We start from the raw sequence: 15534 nt of genomic DNA on the forward strand, positions 1-15534 counted from the left end.
AAGAGGTGTGTCCACCGCCTGGTCAGCGCTGCCCCACCTGGCTCCCTGGCCACTCGACGCAGCTCAGCTCAGCTCAGCTCCCCGGCAGCTAATGCCGCACAGCTGCGCGCCATTTAAGTCGCTGACAAGTGTTTTGCCGGCATCTCCGGAATGCGACGAGGAGCTCGAGTCCGAGAAGAGCTCCGCCGACTCGGGGGAAGGGCTGTGGCTGCGCTGAGGCAGCACAGAAGCCGCAGCAAAAAGTGGCAGCCAACATTGCTACCAATTATGCGATAAGCGATGCGAGGAGCCTCCGCAGCTGATGCCACTTCTGAACGCGGCCCACAATTGTGGGAAAACTTTAAGCAAATACAATGCCGGAAAGCATTAAGAGTCGTGGGATTCGGATTGGGGCGATTTAAAAGTTCTGCTTCTGCTTCTGCTTCTGCATACCTGGCTCTAATCGAATAATTTTAATTATTTAAAGATGTGTTTATCTAAATAGCTTTTTAAATACTACTTATTACTGTGTAGAAGTGCAGGCATTAAAGTCGCACTTTAATCTCTTGTGGAGCGGAAAGAAAGTCCTGGTAGAAAGCAAAAGTCGGGCCGTGTTTACTCTTCCCACACTTTTCAATTAGGGCTCATTTTTTCGCGGATTCGTGCAACCTGGAGCAGAACAAACGTGTTAACATGGCCCGAGCGGCGGGAGATGGGGAGATCCGGGCGTAATGAAGTGATTAGACTGCGATTCTGCTGACTCTGCTCCACTGGAAGGGTGTACGAAAAAAGCATAATAATAATGGGAAAAAAAACGGCGAGTCCGGTACCGGGCCGGGCAGGGGAAAACTAACAAAAGGCCGCGTGCGCAGCCATCAAACGAAACGAAAAGCGTGCAACAGCAACTGCAGCAACAACAACAAGAACTGCGGCAAGAACAAGAGCGGAGGAATGACCTTATATTGCAACTGCAAGTCAAACAAAGGGCCGCTAATGGGTGGTGCCCAGGGGAAGGAGCAGGGACCTCACAGAGGGGAGAGCCATGAGCCGAGAGCCAAGAGCCGGACCAGAACCGGTCGATGTCCATTCGAGGAGGAAGGGCCTCGGAGCGGGAGAAGGACGGCGGCTACTGCAGGGCAATTGGGCCAAAAGCATAAAAATCAGTCAAGAGTCGCCTCCGCCAGCTCCGCTCAGCATTCAAAAGCGACAAACAAACAAACCAACAACCTGACGGACACTGCCCGAAATGAATCGCACAAATCGAAGATATAAATCACGATTAAAGATTGCCTTATCGGAATGTTAAGTTATCGGGTCGGGGCTGGCGAACACGGTTTTGAATCTGGGGAGTTGCTTGTCCGCTGAATGGAGATGCTTAATCAAGAGCTGAAACATGATAGTTTCATTCGAAAATGATTTTATAATCGTGGGCAGTGTCCGGCAGAACTATAAACTATAAAATATGCATCCTTGTATTTTGACTTTAATGTCAATTTCTGAGAACACTCTCGTCTTTTCCTCCACTGTATAAAGAACAGGACTGGAACTCCCCCAGGATGGGAGTGGAAATGGGATTGGGGATTGGAACTGTGTACTGTGCTCTGTGTACTGTGTGACTGGGCACTGGGCACTGGACCTGGACCTCAACCTGGACACTCGTATCCAAAAGGCCGCTGAAATCGATTTTCTCGCAAACTTGGCCAGCCCGGCCAGCCGCAGGGCCAACTATATATACTGGCGTCCTCGGTTCTGATTCTCGTTCTGTGCCTGCTCCTCCTCCTCCTCATCTACCTCCACCCCGTGCTCATCCTGCGGGAGGCACAGGAGTTCTTCGGCCTGTAATGGATATAGTCGAGGCGCGCGCGCTTTTATTACCCGGTCCTTTTGGATCGCAGGGGTATATTGTATTAAAGCCGCAAAATGACACGATTGCAGAGTGCTCTCCCCGGTTTATTGGATGAACTCCACCAGAAGTCCCATTAATAGGTTTCCGACATGTCTTTGTACTCCGGCGGGTCTTAAATTATATTTCTCTGAATTAGAATATTGGGTATCGCTTAGTCGTAAAGCCCGACTCGACTCCTCCGACTGGGTAATGATGATTCCTTTGATGACGGCAGTGATGATGATAATGACAATGCCGGGCCACGGGACGGGGCGACCACGGTCTCGCTGATTTCGCTGCTGGGTCTCTGCTGGTCTCTGCTGGTGCAGCTGAAATTGCAAGTCAACTGTCGTCGCCCGGCGTTGTTTAGTCGTTCCACCCGTGGCATGGCGCTCATTCGCCGCATCGGTAATTGCAATTGCAATTTTCTCTGCGACTGCTAGAGACCGACTGCAAGTCCGGCTCCATCTTCCTGGGGGTTACTAAATCTGCGAATTGCGCTCGACCAGCAAATTTAGTGGCAGCCGGAGTGGAGTCCAGTGCTCTGAGTTATTTAATTTGTGTTATAAATAAATTTGTTTAGAGCAATAATTCCGGCCATCCGCCGGGAGGCCCAGTTCGGTAGTAGTGTTTGCCTTGGCTCCATAAAAGTGAAAGACATTTTTATGGAGTCTCTGGAAGAGTCTCCTGGCCTGAAAGTTGTTTTCCCAACTCATAGAAATCCGCACTAATCAGTTTACGGCGCAGCTCCAACTGGCGAGGCCTCTAATTGAAATCATAGCGCGGCCTGTCAAGGGGCCAAACCAATTCCAGGGAAGAACAACATAATTCGAGGCCAGCAGGGACGAGTGCAGCGCTATGTGGCACACAGCATATGCAGCATCCAAGTCGGAATCTAGACACGCAACCAGCTAGCAGCTACAAAGCAGCAGCAGCAGCAGCAGCAGCAGCGCAGAGAGCAACAGAATTTGCATGGCCCGGACAGCAATTACCGGGGATGGCTCATGATGTTGGCCTCATGATTCCATAACCAAGCCGCCCGAAGCCTTTGCCACCTGCTTGTCTGGGAAATCTCTCTGTGTGTCCCATCTATCTCTATCTGTGCATCTGGCCATCTCCCTCTCGGCTGCGTGTGTGTTCCCAGCAGCTTAACTGACGTGACTGTCAATAGGAGCCAGAGGAGGAGATGGAGATGGAGTCAGAGCGGGAGGAGTACTACGTCTACTCCGAGGAGTGTCCAAGGGGGCGGGCCTGGGCGGTAGGCAGTCGACAGTCGGCTGTCGGGAATCGGGAGTTGCAAGTCGGGGCCCTCGCGTTTCCATGTTTTTCGAGTTGTCTGCAAACGACACCCAGCGACGTCGCCTTTGCACTGATTTTCCTGCTTCCTCCACTGCCCTCCACTGCTGCTGCACTCCGTGCTCTGCCGGCTCATCAGCGAAAAAAAACAACAAATCAACAGCATCAATGACAACCAAAGAACAACTCCATGGGAGAGGGCCACGACCTGGGAATACCTGGCTTTTATGGCTCGAGGAAAGTGCACTGGAAGGCCTAGTGCCAAGACAGTTCTGGTACTGATCCCTAATATTATGCAACCTTTCACCGAATTGCTCCCAAAGCCAATATGCCTGGCGCTCCTGCGAAATGCCAGCGCAAGGACACTGGTTTATAGAGTGCAGACCTTGGGCTGCATCTTGCAACCCTTCAGGAGGAGTCCCTGCCCCCAGCAATCCCTTCAGAAGTCCTGTGTATCTGCCTACCAGGAGGCAGTCTGCTTGGGGTAGGGTGGCAGGATCCAAGGACCCGCATTTTTACAAAAACAAGACGATGGAGAGGGTGAGGGAGAGGGAGAGGAGCCTTGCTGCATTTTTGCTTCTTCCTTTGGCTGCTCTTGTTCCTCTTCCTGTTGTTCTTGTTGGTTTTGGGTTTTGTTTATTTTGTGTTCGACTTGTTGTTGTTTTCGCCATTGCTTTAATTATTGTTCCGTTTCGTCTGGCATTTGCTGCTGCACTTTTTCTCCTTCATGTTTGTGTTGTTTTTCCATCATTTTTGTTTTTGTTTTGGTTCTTGTTTTTTTGTTTTTGTTTTTGTTTTTATTTTGTTTTATTGCAGTTCTTTGGCATTGCACTGAGTGGTGAGTGGGGAATGGGGAGGGCGGGCGAAGTATCTCCGGAGGGGAGGAAAGTAATACAATAGGCGCACCGAATCACTTAAATCATTCACAGCTTGGGGCCGGCATGTAATGGATACGGCCGATTGAAGAGGGAAGAGTGCTCTCGTATCAGCAGTTTCCTCAAAGCCCTGTTGTTTGCACCTCTCCCGGCAGATTAATTAGAGTTTCAATCCATAACGCTGTCAGGGAATAGAGAACTATTCAGATTACTTGCCCTGCAATACCATTTTGAAGCTGACAGGTGTCCTTCTCGATAGATATCTCTTAAAAAAGTGTTCTTAGAAGTCACCTCCGTCCGAGACTCTCCTCTAAGCCGGATTACCTCAGAGACAAAGAAAGCGCACTGCACTCAGCCCAATTAGTCTCGCTTCACCCAATTGATAAGATCGTTGATCCGTTAATTCCTCCAAGCGTCTGCCTCTATCCCGAAGACCCCGTACCTCAATCCCAATCCAAACCCATTTTACGTCAGTGAATGATGGCAGTTGGTGATTCATACCCGGGACTGGTGGGAAACTCTCGCATGTAATTATTTTAAAGCGTTTTCCATTTTTTGTGACTGCGAATGTCTATGGAAATGCAATTGCAACGACGGGCCTGGGGCAGACTCCCCAAGCGAGGTCCTAAAATCCAAAGCAAGGCCCCAACCCCCCCGGGGAACATTTCACTTTTCTTTGTCCCAAAACGAATAAAAACAAAATATCAAACACAAAACGTAGGGAAAGCCAAACACAAATAAAATGCAAAAGTTCGAAGCCCCCGGACCGATTTTGCCGGTTACTTTAACTTCCAGCGCCAAAGGAGCAGTGGCATTAAAAACAAACCAAAAAAATAATACAAAATAAAAGCCGGGCGAAACGAAATAAACAAATCAAAATGGGAGAGGCATCGCGTGCAGCCCAGGACTTTCCAAAATCCTTGGCGAACGGTGCAACGTTCCAGATACTTTTTGTTGCCATCGTTGCTTCTGCCTGCCACTGCCATTGCTGCCACTGCTGCCACTGCCATTGCTGCCGCCGTTGTTAGCCATTTTTGTGTGACTTAAATTGCATTTTATTTCTGCAACGTTGCAAAACATTTATTTACTTTCATGGTTTGTTGAGTATTTGCCAAGCCACAAGGAACTACGGCTCCTGCTGCCGCTGCTGCTGCTGCAACGACAAGGCATGAAATTCGCCAAGGATACGGCTGGATACGGCAATGATGATGATGTGGCACAAGAGGATGACGCCGTAGCCGGAGTTTCGAACCGGCGAGCTGAGCTGTTGACTGCTTTTGAACTTGTGCGTCCTCGGCAATTGCATCCTTAGACAATGACACACACATAGAGAGTCCCGGAATGAGCTGAGTCCACAGAGTTGCAGACATTTTGACAAGCGGCAGTTTAGTTTTTTTCCCTTCTTTTTGGCGGTTTCAAGTGGGTGTGCCTCCCAAGCAGCCGACGGGTTCTGTCAAAGGGCCTGAACTTATTGTATTTTCATACCATTTTAATTAGAAGCCAAAGTTTTCCCTTTGAGTCGAATAATATTCCACAAATATAATCCTAATCTGGTCCTCAGATGCAATTGACAAATCTCTTGATCCCCTGAATCACAAAATGAGGACTTCATCCTCCCAATTTTTTGTGGCAAAGAGAGAAACATGTTCCGTTCGGTATTATTACAAAGCTGGAGATTTTTCAACACGCCAAGATTGAAATTGATGAGGCCTATGCCCTGGACGCCGCCTCTTCGGCTGCAATTATGCGCTAATTAAATGCTACATAATTTTTTGAATGCCGAAGAAACTAAAAAATGCATAACATATGTTGTGCAGCCCGAATACGCTGCGATTTCTCCAGAGCTCAGTCTCAGCCTGAGTATCGGTCTGAGTATTGAGAAAAAAAACCGAAAGATCCCAGAACCGAGAACCGCTTTTGTGTCTGTCTGGGCTGAATTGTGGCCTCATGCCTTGGGCTCGGGGCATAAGAAACAATTTTCTGGCACACAAAGAAGCGGCAGTGGCAGTGGCTCTGGCTGTGGCTGTGGCTGTGGAGTTGAAGCTGAAGTTGAGGCAACGGCAGCCATAACCATAACATGTTTTGTTATTAATTATAGTTTACGCAATGCAGGGGACAGGCCGAAGACAACAACAGTCACAGTCACTCAGGGATCGAGGAAGAGGCAGGCTGGCAGGCAGGAAGCCCGACTTGACCATGTGCTCCTCCTTCTCCAGCGGATCCTCCTCTTGGAAAAAAGAGTTCACTTAATTTGACGCACAAATGTCAGTCACAAGATGTTGCTGCACTGTAAAAAATTAGATATTGGAATAGCCTCTAAAGTATCAAAATTATTTATTTATTATTAAATATTGTATTTATTTATATATAGATTATATAGAATTTTTGAGGGAAGTCTAGATTGATTTGGATTTGAAAATTTCGGCTTAATTCAAAAAAATCTTAAACCACATATGTATCTTTGAATATATTCTAGAGATCCATTAGAGACTCTTTTCAGCGTGTAAGTGTTCAGTGAACTGCGTCAGTTGTTTGGGCCTGGGTCGTTCGCCTTCTGCCTTCTTCCTGCTGCCTGTCGTTACTTTAGTTGTGAAAATAACTCAATAACTAATCCTTTTTGATGGTAGTCCAGGCCTCAGTAACCGAATGAAGGGTTGTTTGCCCAGGGCATTCCGAAAAGTCCGGTTGAAGCATGTGGCAAAAGACTTCACTTCGCTTACCAGCCAGCTTGACAATAAAAATTATCATAATTATATTTAAATTAATATGCAACAAGCCCAAAAAAATAAAGAAAAGAGTGGCTAACCCGAAGCCGGCAATTTCCGCGCTCGACAAATTACAGGAAATGCCAAACACCCTTCTGCTTCTAGCGATGTGTCTTTCGGTGTTAGGTCCCAATGTGTTTATATTAATTAGGAGCCCAGAGCGAAGACCATAGAAGTCGCACCCACGCTGGGCATTTATGACAGCAGCCTTTAAAATATGGTAGCCGAACATCATTTTTTATGACTGTTTCACTTGAATGATTTCGTTTTCACACCTTTCAATCAATGGAACAAAAAACCCGATGGACACCCCCCATTTTTCGTTAGAAATTCCAGCTAATATTTCTGTGATCCAGTTCGGCCGATAATCCCGTACAAGTCCAATGTCATTATCGTGGCGCAAACTCCATGGGATGGTAATCAAAAGTTTCCAAGTCTGAAGAAGAGACTAAGCCCCTTTCGACTTAGTTCCGCAGCCAATCAGACCAAATTAGATCCCAGGGAAAATTAATCCGAGAGCAAGACAAATAACCAAAAAACTTGTAACAAATGCGAACGACATTAATTATGCAAACAGAAATAGAAACAAAGGAGCCGAGACAAAGCAGCAGACTAAATCGTTCAGTTCGGTTTATCTAAGTCATGAGCAGCATTTTAAAAAGCATTAATCATCGGCCCGATGAGTCAGTTGGAGCCAATTCGAGCCTCATGGAACAAAATACGATTTAGCATAACTTATGCAGGGTTTTGAGTTTCGAATTAAATAATTAAAATCTCATTGCCCGTGTGTACAATTAACTTAATTATTTAATTTATGCCCCTCTCTGCGGGCTGTCATCGGGAATGCAATAAAAACCTAAAATCCGAAACTACAAAACAGACTACAAATATTTGAGAGCCGCGCTCCGCTCGCTCATCGGGTATTTGCAAACGAAATTAAAAATTTGCATAAATTTGCAATTGAATTGCAGCAATGTATGTATGGGAGCGTGGGAGTTGACAATATTAGTTTTTAATTGCCATATAAATTATAAATAAATTCACGCTTCCATCGCGGAGACTTTTCGAACGCGGATACCCATAGTGCTGCATAAATTATAATTCTTCCTGTCACAGGTGACTGACTGAAATTCGAGTGAGTTGAGTGACTGGCAGCTGGCACAGGAGCTGGCCGAAAAATGCGCGACAATGTAAATTAATTAAAATATTTATTAGCTAGCGGCAGAACACAGGAAGGATGTGGCATGGCTAATTGATAATTAAATGTCAAACTACATGATAGTTTTTAAAAATACATACTTTTTCCCACACATTGAACTCTTCCCGGCATTATTTTTAGCTTGTAGCTTGATTAGTCTAACCTCTAAACTTGTGTATTATTTATTGCTTTCATTAGGCTTAACTATTATTGACTTCTTTTTTTAACATTTACACTATTTAAGTGTAAAACACAAATAGAACAACAAATGGATTAAGCTTTGTTTACACAACTAAATTCACGTTAGATTTATCGGATATTTTTTGTTTTCCATTTCATTATTGCCGGGGGCCAGGCCCATAATTTATTTAATGATGCTTTTAATGTGGCTCGATTGGAGTTTTTGTTTAGTGGCCGGCAGTCAGTTGCTGGCCGTAATAATAGTGTTTAGTGGATTGCATTTCCCTCGTCCCCACGAACATATGCATAATGAGTTTAATTGCTGCGCCGTTACTTAATTGAATACATTAATAACACAAAAAAGCGCTGCAGAGCTTTCAGAGGAGCTCTGAGCTCTAGCGCTCCATATGGATTAAAACGGGCAACGAATGAACAACTCCTGACATTTAAGCCCCGTCGCAAGTCAAATTAAAACCAAATAAAAATCAGAGACAGCTCTCGGACCTGGAACCAGACCTGGCCTATAGACCGACCGCAGTTTACATACATGGCTCGAAGTCAGCGATTTAGATAGCAATAAAATGCAGCTCACCTCACTGAACTGCACATGCTCCATTACCAATTCAGAAATCTTTGGGCCGCGGAAGCATGTTGCAACAACCACGTCAACAACATTAGAGAAGTCACGAACTTGCAACAGGAACACGGAGTTGGAGCTGGAGTACGGAGCTACAAAAAATATAGCTGCAACAGCAGCAGCAACTGCGGCAACTGCAACAGCAACATCAACAACAACAACAACAACAGCAGCAGGAGCAGCAGCTAAATTGTAAACATAAACAAAACATTTATGACTATTTACAGTTGAGCCCAAAACTTGAACTCCAACTGCTGGAGAATTTTTTTACTTTTTACTTTCGAGTGGGGCCTGTACGTGAGCAATATCTGCTGCTGCTGTTGCTGTTGCTGCTGATGAAGTTCAATGAGTTTTCGGGTGTGAAAGGGTCAATTGTGTAAATAATAACGAAAAACTGTGAACAGCAAACAGCAACAGCAGCCACAGAGGAAACAAAAACAATGAGCCAACAGGGACAGAGGCAACCGAAATCGAAACTGGAAAAAATACTGGAAACCCCTAAGTGGCCGGGGGGGAAAAGGTTCGAAAGAACTCATAAAAAATATCACACGCATATAGGAAAGGCATTTGCGATAAGCATTGCAGCACTGGGCAAACAAACAGGGACAAATGTAAATAGACACCGAACACCAGAGTTCCTAAAACCAGACACAGTGGACACTCTAGAGCACACAGAACAGAACATCAAAAAAATTGTTATATCACTTGGAAATATAATAAAATATTCTCCTAGCCTTCCTGCACCTTAGGCCTTTAGGAAATTACAGAGCTTAAAATTAAGAATCGTATATTTCAGTTTTTAATTAGCGGGGAAACACTGTAAACAGTTCAATTTCTATCGATTTGGAAGAGAGTGTGGTTCAAAGCCAGAAAGAGGGGCATAGCTTTTTATATTGGGCGAGACAGACGGTCGCTTTTTATGATGCAATTAAATATTGTGTTTAATGCATTTGTAAATAATAATAAATAAAAAACATTTACTACGGCAATCACGATAATGCAGCAACAACGGACGGCAGCCGCGATAACCCGATAATGAAGTTGAAGTTTCGAATGCGCCTCACATGGGGGGAGTTGCTTTATTTGCCTACAGGAAATAAAATTGCCATAAAAACTGTCTCTGTCCAAGCGTGGCTCATAAATGCATATAAATTATGGTGGAAAATGTATTGGGATGGGAATGGGAGTGGGTATGGGGATGGGGAGGAGTGGAGTTAACCCGACTTTTCAGCTCATCTAACCTAAGCCCGGCCTGTTAGTCAGCTGGCCGAGCATTTGACAGGGCAATTTGTTTTTATTGCAGCCGTCAATTGTCATTATAATCGAGCATTTTATGGCAACTTGGCTTCTATGGCCCACATGCTTGTGCTGCGTCCTCCTTGATTTTACAAAAAAAGCTCCTACTAATTGATTTTGAAGTGTGGGCTTCCATTTGACATGCATAATCTGCATTTAAGTGCCTTAAGCGCCAGCGCTGACAATTGACGAGGGATGAGCTCGGGCCGAACAATAAATTGTTTCTAAATGGCTTAGAAAGTATAACGAGTTTATTGGGCTTCTTTCAATGTGAATGCCTTTGGATTTTTGGGCCGGGAATTATGGCTTTCATGGGGATTAATTCCTGGACAAGGACTCTTGATTCTCTTGCTATTTGGCTTACAGTTTCGCATTTAAAAGTATCTACTAGGGTTTAATAATTGCCTTGTTTAATTCCTCTTGAATGCAACTAACATATGGAGGCAATTTCTGCAACCGTATTGTTGTAGTACACCTTTGAAGCCCTCCCTTTTCTGACCCTGCTATGCACTCGATGCAGTTCCCCTGCTATTTATGCATTTTTTGTGTGCGTCGCTGGATGCAAATAGAGGAGAATCGACAACAATAGAGCTGTCAAAGATGCAAATGTCGAGTGAGTGCGTTTCTGCATCGGGTAGGGTTCTTCTCAATCGATTTGCATCCGCAGGCTACTTCCCGGGCTCTTTGTTTTCGGAAAAAAAAAAGCGAAAAGGAAAACGGAACCCTTCCGGTGCGTGCGGTCCTGATTGCCTGGATGAGTATCAATTAAACCCCTCGCGGCGGAGAGGGCTCGATGTCACATAATACTCAATCAAATTAAGGCTCAAGTTGACTCAAGTAATTAAATCTAAAACCAACAATGCCGCACTCGAAACCCGGTAAGAGGAGGCACGCACACACAAGGCAAACTAGCCGTAAATAGCAACAATTTTCATATTAATTTTCATAATTTTCCAATGTTGACAGCAGAGTAAACACAAATACACGTGGGTAAACAACAAGGGGCCGGAAGGAGTTGTGTGTGTGTGGCCGAAGAAAAAAGTGTAAGGGATACTGTGTCGCTCCAAAGGACTGCAGGGGGTAGGACTTGGTCACTTGTTGGTCAGCGCTGGACAACCTGCTGTGGGCGTGCGAGTGTGTGTGCGAGTGTCTTTGTGTCGACAATTTGCCTAATAACCCAGGGCCGAAACGGGGGGTGCGCCTTATATATTTTAGCCTTGTTGACTTGCTTTTCAGCTCCCCGGCAGCCCACCTGCCTGCCTGCGGTTAGTTTGAACTGTTGACTTTGCGGCGAGCACTTTAAATTGATTAAGTTGAATTTGTCTAGCGGCGCCACCGCCTTGCGGTTTAGCCCGCCCACCTGCGCCCCTCCCCCTCCCACCAGGTACTTAATGCCACGCAAACAACATGCAACTGCAGCTGCTCTTTGATTAATTCATTGCTCTCAGCCTCCTCCTCACAGCTCACATGTACATATCTTGCAACTGCGACTCCGCCGTTGCCAACTCGTGAGACATTAAAACACTTGAATGCCAAAAAACTTTGCAGCAATTTGTGTGGAGTTTCCACAGTTCAAGCCTCCGACTCCAGCTTAAGCTGTGACTTTGGTCTGTCACTCGAGCACTCTGGCACTCCAGTACTCCTGCACTCCTGCAGCGGCAAAAAGATACATCCTACATCCACATGCAGGAAACTTTCCAAGTCAAGCGCTGAAATTAAACTTTAGAGAGCGAAATTGTGAATGAGTGGCCCAGACAAGAACCAAAGTTACAAGTCACACAACAAAGACGATGCGATGACATCGCCTCCAAAAATTAATTTCCCAACACCTTGTTCTCGCCACTTTTTTGTGTCACTTTGTAGTTGCTGGAGTTGCCTGCCTGGAGCGCTCCACTTTAGGTTTTTGCACCTTTAAGAGCAGAAACGTCACTTTGTGCAACGTCATTTAATGCTTGAACACCCTGGACAACTGACCAGAAGTTGTAAACTGTTTGCAAAGATGGCCCGAAACGAAACTTTTGCCAGCCAAGCTGACCACAAGATATCCTGCTTGGAGCGTCCGCCTCCCGTACGGCTCTCAGCCGATCTGGGACTCCCCTTTCTTGTAGCTTCCAGCTCAGCTTGCAATCATATCAAAGTGTCAATGAAAGTGCCTCGGCTCTGGACTCGTGGTCAGAAAGAACCACAAGGGATAACAGTAACATGGGGTTGGGATAGTTTAAAAATAGTTTCAAACAAATTCAAAAAAATAAATTAATTTTTGTAATCTTCTTTTGTTTCAGTTGCATCTTGGAAGAGACATGAAGATCTCCACATAAAAGGTAAGTTATTCTCACTTAAATTAAGGATGATTCTTTCTAAAATCTTTCCGTTTGTTGGTTATTCTCTTAAGCTGTATAATTAATGTCTTGTGGCCTCAACGTCAAGTGTTCACTGTACTGGGGAGTACTTCTTTCAGGCGCTTGGTGCAGTTTTGTTGCTTCTTCTGTTGCAGCTGAAGAGCCCACCATGTCTGGCTTGGGCCTACCATCGACGACGACGCCTCCACACACTCCAGCTGTCCCGCCCCCGGCACCCCAAACTGTCCTGTTTCTCCTCCCCCTGGTTCCAGGGTGCCTTGTCCTGATTCCCGCGCCCCAGCTACAATTGCAATTTGTGCACTTTACGCTGCCAGTTTGAAAATTGTGCACACACACTCACCCACTCATGGTGGGGCATGGCTTGGAGCTGCAGTCCCCGGTTGAAGTGAAAATTTTGTATCTTGGCGAGTATGCGCGGAAAACGCTCAGAGACAGTCCTCCAAAAGAGTTCATAAATATTGAACACTACTTTTGAGGGAAAGTGCCATTTAAACGAAATAATTAACTTGAATGTTGGTACTTTTATCCTAAAATGATAGTAAGAACGAACTTCCAAGGTCTGACTTCCAAACATTTTCTCTCCGTGTACTGGCGACGAAATCTGCTAGTCATTGTCGTTGTCGCCCCAGCTTGCTGCATGCCACATAGTTGCTTCCCACTTGAAAAAGTTGCTCATTTTTACACACTTTATTTTTGGTGCACTTCGGGTTTCAGTTCAGCTCAGTTCGCTTCAGTTTCAGTCTGGTTGTTGGCTTCGTTTGCCAGCATGTTGCTCTGTTGCTTTTGTTGCACTTACAACTCGGAACATTGTTTCAGCACTTAAGCGACACACACAACTAGCAGACTAAGCAACCAGCAACAAGGTGAAAGAGGCCCCGGAGGTGGAGGTGCAACTGATTCAACGGAACGTGGTATGGAGTACGGAGAACGGGGATCGGGAATCGAGAAAGCTTGGGGGAGCAGATGAGCAGGGAAACAGCATTCACTTTGCCCCCCACAGAGATGTGTGCGCTCAAATGGTTAAACATTGTGCCGGGAAGGGGGCGGGGTCAGAGCCAAAAGCAATCCCAAAAACCGAACTGAACTGAACCAATCCACACAGATACCGAGCTGCACTCACACAGTGCTGCCTTTTGTTTGAAGTTTGTCTTCGAATGGAAAACTTTTGTGAAAATTAATTACGAATTCGTGAGGTCAATCGTTTTTCGGTGATAATCGAGTGGGTGCCAAGCTCGCAGGCAGGAGTGGGGTGGGGCAGGGACAGGTTGATTACAGCAGGGGGTTGGTGGTCTCCTCCCCTCCCCTGGGTATCGTGCTGAGTGCAAGACTCCAAGTGAATTTTACAACGTTCCCAATTGCCACTCGGGTTGGGGCGTCATTGATTTTGACAGGACTCTTCTTCATAGACACTCTCTACACTATTTGTATAACTATGATTGAAACAGGGTCTCGCAAATAATTATCCTCTTAAAGTTACTTAAGTTTTGGGGATTCTTTAGCATTTTTCCAAGTGCATATCTCCCTGTACTCGTGTTTTTTGCATCTTTTGTTGTTTGTAGCGCTTATAATTTGGTAATTTGCAGTTTTGTCGTCGTCAGGATTGTCGTGCCAAAGATTTTATAATTTTGCTCACATTTTCGGAAGTTGCTCCCAGTGCTGCTGCTGCTGATTCTGCTGCGGCTGCTGCTGTTGTGGCAGCAACCTCCGATGAGGATGCTGCTGCTGTTGCATTTTGCATAATTTTCCATTTGGCTGTGGCCCGGGTTGTTGCGTGTCTGCCTGGCAAGTCGTGAGGCGTAATTAAAGAGTTTATTTTATGATTTGCGGTTCGTTGATGCTGCTGTTGCTGTGGCTGTTGCTTGTGCTGTTGCTGCTGTTGCTCCTTGCTGGCTAAAAGTTGCTTGGGTGGCCCAAAAGTCGAAGTTGATTTTCCAGATGAGCGTCTTTTTTCCCAAAGGTGCCTCGCAGCTAGTCGAGCATGGATGGCATGCAGTAAAAGCAAAAGCAAATTCTGAAGCAGAAGCAGGAGTTCCAACTACAACTCCCGCTCCAGCTCCAGCTCAGCCCAGAGCCTTTGACGTTGTCATCGCACTTGTCAGCAGCACGACATTGTCCCCCGATGTCTCCCAGACCGTTTTCGTGTCCTTTGGAAGGCTTTGCCTCGGAGCTATTCGATGATTCTGCGTCGTCTTGTTTGCTTTGGCATATTGGGGAGACATCCTCGACAGGCACTAATTTTAACTAAATAACTTTGATGAGTTGGCTTTCGGGCCGCAAGGCTTGAACCTTTTCGCCCTAGCTTAACCTTTGTTTAACCTTTCTTAAGCTGCACTCCGTTTTTTCCTATCCGAGGCCGAGACCGAGGCCAATCTAGCATATTTGTTTAGGAAGGATTCTGTTTGTATATTTAATATATTCAACGCACATATGGCGTCAACTCGATCTCTGGTACGGGAACCGAACACCGAAAACCCCAGTCGAAATGCTTTAATTAAATGAAATCTCATGGTTTTTGTGACGGGCCAGGCGGGTAGGAGGAGCCACAGGACATTGGCCGCTTGTCCTGGAACACACACGTTTTACAGTTGCACGCACAACTATGCGAGATGCTGGTCGAATGGTCGTAATGGGGCTGGGGCGGGGGCTTGGGCCACGATTCCGAGGGTTGTCAGAGGTCTGGCATTCAAAAATTGAAAAACCAAAATTTAAGCTGGGCCAGCTTTTTGAATTTATGACCAAATGGCACACACAGACACATGTACATATATCCGTGTGGAATACGCATGGGAATGCATGTAAAAACTGTAAAGGATCAGCCATGCTTAGGAGCAGGATATATCGGGGATGCGAGCCGGGGTAGCTGCTCTGCCGTTTTTTCGGGGTGGCAAATGCGTAACACGTAATGGCATGAGAAACGGGCATATATTATATAAGCTGGAACATCTTCCATTTAAGCACACATATGCACGGAAATTTATTTGATTAAAAGTTGATAAATTACCTCGAATACATTAGTTGGCACGAAGTTGGAATTCCGTTTCATGTTTCAGGCAACACCTACTT

Source organism: Drosophila ananassae, chromosome 2L (assembly GCF_017639315.1).
Source record: "Drosophila ananassae strain 14024-0371.13 chromosome 2L, ASM1763931v2, whole genome shotgun sequence".
Classification (NCBI taxonomy): Eukaryota; Metazoa; Arthropoda; class Insecta; order Diptera; family Drosophilidae; genus Drosophila; species Drosophila ananassae.